This window comes from Poeciliopsis prolifica, unplaced genomic scaffold (genome assembly GCF_027474105.1).
Source record: "Poeciliopsis prolifica strain line A6 unplaced genomic scaffold, Auburn_PproV2 SCAFFOLD290, whole genome shotgun sequence".
Classification (NCBI taxonomy): Eukaryota; Metazoa; Chordata; class Actinopteri; order Cyprinodontiformes; family Poeciliidae; genus Poeciliopsis; species Poeciliopsis prolifica.
In genome coordinates this window covers 38,058-46,351 of record NW_026562665.1, presented here as the reverse complement: position 1 = coordinate 46,351, position 8,294 = coordinate 38,058, and positions in this window count along the sequence as shown.

Here is an 8,294-nt window from a genome sequence, read left to right as displayed (position 1 = left end):
ACATAATAGATAATAAAGCTGAAATAATTCCAGTTATGAAGTTCTCAGTCAGCAGCACAAATCTGGACTTCTTCCCACTTTCTCTTTTTTTTTGCTCTCCTTTTATAGGAAATCCAGCCTCCATCCATCTCTTGGTCCAGTGTTTCTGCCAGATGGGGGGGAGGGGTTTGGTCCTGGTGGCTATGTGTGACCCTGTACTCTGATTAATAGAGTAGGTGAGGGCAAAGGTGCCATGCACACCCCCCATTCATTACCTCATTAGGATGGCTCACAGCGAAAGGTGATTTCTCTCATTATGTGTCGTTGAAGCGGGCTGAACTCCGCACACCGAGCCGAGCCGAGCCGTTGAGTCGGGCTTTTGCCCTCCACTAAACCTCCCCATCCCGACCCCCCTGGCACGCCGAGACCAGTTCGATCCAGATCAACCAGTCAGGAAATGACGACTTGCGACTACGGCTTTCCTGCTGCTAAAGCAGGAAGCAGTCCTCTGTTTGGACGTGTTTGTCTCCATGCAGTACCGGGTAATTGAGGCTGTGATATTTGCGAGTGGAGATCCTGGTCAGGTTTGTTTCCCTTGGTGATTTCCCCAGCCTGTCATGACTGTTAATTTGAACTCTTTCACCGAAAGACATTCGCAGGTTGCAGAAAGTGCTTCAAGACGGCAGGATTCCCGTCTTACTGAGGTAGCTGGTTCGTCTCAGGTTGATTTCGAGGCGCCGATGAACCCCAACATGCGTGCTGTTTTTCTGGACTGTCGGAGGAGACGAGGCGAGCAGACACAAGGGAAACATGCAAGCTCCGCTGTGGACAACCTGGAAGACAGGTGCAAAGACAATGTTGTTCCACAGAGTTGTCGACAAACAAGAGGTGGGGGAACTGCATTAAGACACATCGTCTGTTCGTGTGTGAAAACACTTTAAATGCAGAAGGTGGTTAATATATGCTTTGAAACTAGCGCTGCATGACTATTAGAATCTTTTTAAAGCGGCAGCTTCATGTGTTTTCCAGCCATTTTATAGCACAATCAAATTACTATGTAGTGTTCAGTTCTTATAAAAATGCTACATATATTTGACTTAAAAGAAATTTACTTTGTCATCTAACGTCTTGAAATTGGGCCTCCGTCTCTTCAAGAAACTCCAGCTCTTTCTGAAACTCCATCTTCAGGAAGTCATCACAACTTTATTCTGCTATTAACCCTTTTAAAACGTTTTTTTTTTTTATCAGAAGTAACTAGTATAATGAGTGCAGTTGATGTGCAGTTTGTTTGCTAATTTGCTCTCCTGCTGGCTCCTTCAGACTGCTGGCTAGTCTGAAGGAGCTGAATGAGGGCGGAGCTGCGCCTCGAAGGCGGGGCTAGGTCGACCCAGGTGTTTTTCACAGCTGAATGGTTGACCTGGAGATTAAAGGACGTCTCAAACAAACCTGAAAGGATCACGACAAGACTCCAGGAATGTTTTTGACGAGGGAATAAAATTATAGCACGATGTAAAAGCTCAAACAAATTGATTTTTACATAATTCTGCTACTTTAATATACTGCTTCTCTCCTATTTCTGCACTTTGGTTTCAAAACATCAGTGATCAATTTTAGGACTGAGATTTTTAGAGCCTGTTGAGTCGACACAAACACGTGACATTTAGTAGAAACGTCCCATTAGAAGTACAGAGCATTTTCAGAACAGGTTCAATGGAATGTGTTAAAGCAGCCAACCAATAACTCAGCAGCCCTGTCCCATAAAAAAACAAACAGCAAACAAAACATGGCCTTGAACAGAATTGAAAGAAAAACTTCATTTCCTCAACTTCAATTTTGAGAGCACAATTACAGCCAAATTTCTCAAACTGATTTTTATTTTCAGATCTGTGTTTATGAGCGAAAATGACAACAACCAGGAGGATATTTAGACTATCGGTTCAGTCACGGTGTTTTTTTTTTTTTTTGTGCAAAGCTGCACGCTGGATATATATCGACCGCCGATTTTGAAGGGTGCTAACACCAGCTAAGGGTGTGACAGTTACTCCCGAAAAGAAAGAAAGCGCTGCAAAATGAAAGAGTTGACAGCTTGTGCCATGCACAGGCGGCATTGTTAGAAGAAACTTGTCAATTGAAAATTCAGCTTTAGGCAGATTTCACGTGGCAACAAGCTGCCATAAGCTGCCATAAGTAAGGGAGTTCAACTAAAGTGTATGCTTCAAAGGGAAGTGTAGAAAGAGCAAATTTCTTGCAAGTATCATAATATATTAATACCGTTTGGATAGAGGATTTTATGTGTGTCTTCATAAAGCACTGAGAGAAGCATTCCAGCTGTTAAAGAAAATGAATTCGCTAAAGTAGCTGCGTGGTTCAGACTCTGTTCTCAGTGCAATAAATCTGAATATGATTGAAATTGTTTCAGTTCATTTGTTTTTGATTCAGTTCAAATCTTTCTGTGCATTTCAGATCATTTCAATTCTGATCAGTTCAGTTTGGTTTGTATCAGTTCAGTTTGGTTTGTATCAGTTCAGTTCACTCCTTTTAATTTAATTTCACATTGTTAAGTTCAAGTTCAACTCAGTCATTTCTATTTCACTGCGTTTCGTTCATTGAATCCAGTTCAGTTGTGTCGAGTTCGATCAGTTCAGTTCAAAGAATTCCTGCTTAGTTCAGTTGAAGTGAATTTAGTTCAGTCGTGTTCCGGACCGATCCGGTTCCGCTGATCTGATTTCAGCGCGATTCGGATCGATTGAGTTCAGTCGGGGGCATTCTGAGTTCAGTTCCATTTTTTTCATGCCACTGCCGACTCGACACATGTTCTCTCAAGACACATTAGGAGGCCGACGGATTCGACTCGTGTTCAGAGAAACAGAGTCAGTGTCGTTCACATTGATTCAGCTTCGCTCACGTACATTCAAAACATGGCTGCCGACGTCAGCTGAACATGGCCGCTGATTTAAAATAAAAACCGACGATTTTCCTTCCAACAAAAGTAAAAAAAAACAAAAACAAAGAAAGTTTCTGCTCACATACAATACCTGCCGTCTCCTTGACAACCTGGCTGCTATAACGGACCATCTGTGTCTTCAGTCAGAGGCTTCTTCAAGTTTGTTGTGGCACAGACTGCTACAGGAGATCTTTCCTCACCATCTACAACTTTGAAGAGTTTTGAATTATTATGAGCCACAACAATGCAAGAAAGTATTTTTGAATTTGATATATTCTCAGTGGAAATCTTGTGCTTTTATTTTCATATGTAGCATTTACCATCGTCTACATTAAATACATGATTGCATAAATGGTGCCGTTTTTAAATTCTGTTTCCTGCTTCAAATCTGAAAATCTAAAACTTTGCTCTGGAATGAAACTCTCACGGATCGTCTTTGGTCAGAAGCGTCTTCGGATTTGCTGCAACACGGACCACTACAGGAAACCATAACCATCTATAGTAACTCTTTGAAGAACCTCAGATTCGTTTCCATTTGGGATCAATTGAGTCGAATATGAAGAAAGAAAGAACACCCATATATCTTTTAGCTGGAAACCTTTAACGTGCCCTCAGACGAATTAAAGTGAATTTTCATCACTTTGAACTCGTTTCCTCACAGAATGTGTGTGTTTCTTTTTTTCTCCATATTTTTGCACGTCTTTCAACATATAATTGGATGTGTTAATTTATTTAAGCGAAAAACAGAAAGAAAATTTAAATGAAACCCAGAGTGATGTGTGAGATCCCCCTACACGTAAAACACACACACACACCCACACACACACACACCCATACACACACACACCCACACACACACACACACACAGGCTCGTTGCTTATCTGTGTAAGAGTCCACGGATGCTTGAATATTTCTCTTGTTTGTGGGTTCTGGGTTGGATGGCTGCAGAGCGATAGAGGTGTCGGTGGAGCTGAGCTGGGGGGAGATAGAGAGAGGATGGAGGGGTGTGTGTGTGTGTGTGTGTGTGTGTGTGTGTGTGTGAGGGGAGAAGAGAGAGTCCCTCAGGCGTGTCCGGGGCTCTGATGGCTCCCCTGACAACCTCCTCCGTAATGGTCTCCCTCTCTCTCTCTGAGTGCTGTGAAATTGCAGGCCGGCGCTCTACAGCTGAGGACTCAGAGGAGACAAACGGCCTTTTAATTCAGAGCGCAGAGAGGTGACGGAGAGGGAGGCCCCCGGGGAGGGCCACCAATCAGACATCCATCATGCTAACCTCTCCCTTGGGATGGACCCTGCCAGAGAGGGCCCCCCTCCTCTCCTCTCCCACCTGGAGGTGGTCTAAGGTGGTTGTGTGTGTGTGTGTGTGTGTGTGTGTGTGTGTGTGTGTGTGTGTGTGTGTGTGTGTGTGTGTGTGGGTGTGTGTGTGTGTGTGTGTGCCTTTGGGGTTGGAACGAGGTTTTGTTGGTGGTGGTGAGATGGGGGGGTAGAACCGGTGTGCTCAGGTGTCCTGGCAGAGAAACCACTTTTTTTCTTTGGATATTGTATCTCATTTATTTAACTATTTATTTATTTCATCTTACTCTTTTCCTCTTCTTCTTCTTCTTCTCCTCCACCACTACAGATTCCCTTCCAGTTCCCAGTGACAGGAGTGGGTGTTAACTCGTCTGATTATCACAAGCATTCACCTTTGCATTTCCATGCACCTGATGAATGCACTAAACCATTAAAACAAAGAAAAAGAAGAAGAAGCAAGGATTCAGCTCGCAACGACGTTGAGATTTCCACTTTCCTTTGCTGCACATTACTGTAAATTAAAGAAGGGAGAGAGAGAGAGAGAGAAAAAAAAACACTTCCTGCCACAGATGCTGCAATGCAAACCTTTTATGAACAAACACTTGACGACGGAGAAAAGGAATTCTTCTTAAGCCACTTCAGATGTTGGTCCTTGGGTATGAAAAAAATTAAATAAATAAATAAAAACACGCACACAAATATTCACATACCAGCGGACTATCAAAGTTGCTCTTCTTTGTGATCAAACTCGCAAACAACTAAATGAAAAACGTTATGAACTGGAGGAGCGGGATCCTCTGGTGGGCTCTGCGGGGCTCCATGGGTTTCAGGTGTGTGTTTTCTGAATGGATGCAAACCATCCTGCAGCAGTCAATGCTGACTGGAGCCTTCTTCAGACACACACACACGCACGCGCGCACGCGCGCACACACACACACACACACAGAGAGAGAGAGAGTGTGTGTGTGTGTGTTGATAAAAGATCACATTTTTAAGCTTTGAATGTGATTACATTAAATACACATAAGTTCTAACGGAGCGTCGCGTTGGAATTTTAAGACCGTTTACGTTTTTACAGAAAGACACTGACTGACCTCTTGTCCGTCTTATTGTCTCAAAGATGTTTGTGTCCAACTGCTGGATGAGGGACTCCATGGAAAAAAGAAAAAAATAAGATTATTTACAGTCATTTTTTATTTTTTGGGTGGATTTTATGGTGATGTAAACATAAAATCCCATTGAGTAGCGCACGCGCGCAGTGTTTACAGAACAGAACCGGAGTTTGCGAAACGGAAGGAGTGTAAACGGCGCGCGTGCGCGTACGTGCATGCGCGCGTGGTTTTTCCAGTGAAAAGAAGAAAGCCTGTTGCTGTCCTTGGTGCTCTCTGCCTTCAGCACCACGGACAGCTTCCTCATTCTTCTCCGCAGGTGAGGCTGCGGCGCAGCGCAACAAAAGCGGCAGCAAACTGGGATTTTGTATTTATTTATTTATTTGTATTCCTTTGCAACAACCATGCTATGTAGCTGCATTCAAATGTGCTTTTTCTTTCCCATTTCTTTTCGTTTTCCTCCTTTAATGGGGAAAGGTTTCAATCTTATTTTTGTTTGTTTGTTTGTTTGTTTCTTTTGTAAGCATTAGCAATAAGTTTTAAAATTGCAACAAAAACAACTAATTGTCGACGACATTCTGACACTTTGCATCGCATATGGCGAAGATTCTTGTTTCACAGTTAAAGTTACAAGAACAGACAGAAAAACAAAAACTAAACTAAAAAAAAAAAAAACATAAGTGCGCAGTAATGTTAATTTAATCAAATACTGTACTGAGTACATATTTTAATCGCGGTGCACCGGTTGCAGTTCTCTGACCGGTCTTTTAAAAAGCCCGATCTGGCGATTCGATACCTATTGGTTTTTCTGCGCAGGTGTTGCTAAATATCGCAAGGAAGTCGCTGAGTTGGCGGAAGAGACCCGGTGGGCGTGGCTAGCAGTCAAACATTAACTTGGTCGTTGACGAGTGAACTAAGATAGGTGGAAAAGATCGGCTTCACACGCAAGTATCGGCTGATCACCGATCTCCCAAAACCAAGACAATGGAGGCCTATTTCTGCAGAACTTGTACTTGAGTAGAATTTGTTTTTTTCGAAACCTCCATTGAATTTTCAACAATATAATCATTCTGTTTAATTCACTATCTTTTGCTTCCGGTTTCTGTTATTTGTTATTTCTGTGGTCTTTGTGCAATTTGTCCACTTTGTACCACAGACAGTGAAAATACACCCAACACCCCTGGGTGGCGATGTGCAACTTTAAATTGATTACAAGAAAGAGAATCATTGTAGTCCTGCTGGTGTTGCTTTACAGGAAAGTGAATGAATAATACATGAAATAGTGCAGTGTCTTTGAACATGTAGGAAAACCTAAAAAAAAAATTATTAATGCATTATTATTGGTGAGCTGGGATGTGTACAAAATAGCAGAAAATTGTCCCAATTATTCTTGATTACACTCCAGTGAGATGGCATCAAAAAAACTTCTGATTTTTAAGTATTTTCAATACTTTAGGTATTTTTGACTTAAGTTATAATTTGACAAAGTTTACTAGAGAAATGCTTAATCAGCAGGATCAGTACTTTGACTCAAGTAATGAAACAGAGCATTTTGTCCATCACTGGTCTTGTTTGGTTTATCATACAGGTGTCACTAAATGCTTCAACCAATTTTTTACACTGTTTCATGTTTATAACATTAAAACCAACAAGCATAAGACTTGAAGACACAAAATATAAAAAGAGGTCTAACAGTAGGCTAATACTTATTTGTCTTTGCATTTCCTCAATAATATTGGGTTTATATTTAATAGAGACTTAATTTTTTCTGAATGTTTGATATTCAGAGACATTTAGAGTCATCTTCAAGGTAGACTTCATTGCTGTTATCATTCTCTGAAATATTTCTATGCTGTTCAAAAGCTCTTTGGGGCCCCCTGCTGTCCTGGGGGTCTTAAGAAGCATCTTAGTTTGTGTACTTCTTGGGCTGACCATAATAAAATCCTGTTGTGTTACATGAGCTCAGACCTGGACCAGTCAATGGCAAATCAAGGATGAGACTAAGAGTCGGGTTGTCTCCGATCGGGAGTGGGGTAATGTCCCTATGTTGACTCTCCACTGCCTGGGCAGTCCTGGACAACAATTTGAAAGTTGGAATATTTATTTATTTGTTTATTGTTTTGCACTTTTTGTCCTTTCTCAAAAACCAAAATCCAATGAATAAAGTCAATATTAGTTTAGGAGAAAGAATATTACTATAAGAACCTGTCAAATTAGCTGATTTTCGTTGTAGACTGTTTTGGACAGTCAATATTAAAGTTTTTTTAATTCTTATTTCTGGACCTTCATTTAAAGTTGCACCACAAATAAAACCCCAGAAATTCAGCCTTTTCGAGTTGGTGTCCCAAACCCCAAGGTTGACATTGATTCTCATCTGTTCACTCCCTTATAAAACTTTTACCAATTTATTTTGCTTTCTTATTTGTTCATGTCTCGTATGTCCAGTTTAAAATAAAAACATCACACACTGACATGAACAAAGGTTTTGAACGAAAAGCAATAGTTTGAAGGGAAAAAGGCAGTGTTGTTTGCTTTTAGATCTTCATTCTGTCACGTATTTAAGATAACATTGTATATTTAAGCTAACATCGCAGATTTAGTTTTTAAGCTAACATCATGTATTGAAGCTAACATTGTGTATTTAGTATTTAAGCTAACATCATGTATTTAAGCTAACATCGTGTATTTAGTATTTAAGCTAACATTATGTATTTAGTATTTCAGCTAACATCGCAGATTTAGTATTTAAGCTAACACCATGTATTTAAGCTAACATTGTGTATTTAGTATTTAAGCTAACATCGTGTATTTAAGCTAACATTATTTAGCTATTTAGTATTTAAGCTAACATCATGTATTTAAGCTAACATTATGTATTTAGTATTTAAGCTAACATCGTGTATTAAAGCTAACATTATGTAGCTATTTAGTATTTAAGCTAACATCGTGTATTTAAGCTAACATCTTCCCA